Raw genomic sequence first — 796 nt, forward strand, 5'->3', positions numbered from 1 at the left:
GGATTCAAATATATGAATATATATATATATATATATATATATATTGCACATGCATAAATTTCATAATTCTACATGCTGAGAGGAACTAGAAGCAATGACACCTCCATGGCAGTGAGCATACCCAGATGCTAATTCCTAACTGTTCTCCACAAAAGAGAGCTGAGGCTCCTACGTGAAAACAACAGCTTATTCCAGGACTGGGGCAGGGAAAGTGCAGGTGAGACCAGAACATCCTCTTATTCAGTCAGATACTGAAGAAGCGCTCCAGGAATGGCAGGACATGGCAAAAGAACCCAGGAGCCAGTTTGGAGGGGTTCCCACTGGTCACATCTGGGCAGATTTCAGCATCAAAATAAACAATGATAGCCTTGAAAGACAAAAGATATTATGTTATACCTCAAAAGCTATTTTTCCTTAAAAACAGAATAGAAAATAGAGTGAATTGCAGATAGCAGGTGTAAATATCACACATACTTGCACACACACATATACTAGTCTGTATGTACTAGATCACCTTGTCAAATGGATTTCTTACTGAGTCACTGTCAAATCTTGAAACACCGCTGCTCTGTACAGCTACCAGAATGAACCTTCTGAAATGCAGTTGAATCCTGTCACCCTCCTACTTAGAATCCTTTACTGAACTCTTGCTCCAAACTCTAAAAAGTGAGGCTTTTCATAACCTGGCCCCTGTCCGTGTTCCCCGACTCATGTCTCACTGTGCAGTGCTCTCATCGTTCCCAATACGCGTAGCACTTTCCATGGCTTCAGCCTCCTGACCTGTTTTCTAAACCTG

General features: G+C 41.7%; 1 protein-coding gene across 1 annotated transcript in view; it reads left to right on the forward strand.

Annotated features, from left to right (window-relative positions):
• The window catches only part of DNAH6 (dynein, axonemal, heavy chain 6), a 239,152-nt gene that overhangs the window by 131,175 nt on the left and 107,181 nt on the right, over positions 1-796 (forward strand). The gene's annotated exons all lie outside the window — the stretch shown is intronic.

The sequence above is a fragment of the Myotis brandtii genome, unplaced genomic scaffold, assembly GCF_000412655.1.
Source record: "Myotis brandtii unplaced genomic scaffold, ASM41265v1 scaffold714, whole genome shotgun sequence".
Taxonomy (NCBI): domain Eukaryota; kingdom Metazoa; phylum Chordata; class Mammalia; order Chiroptera; family Vespertilionidae; genus Myotis; species Myotis brandtii.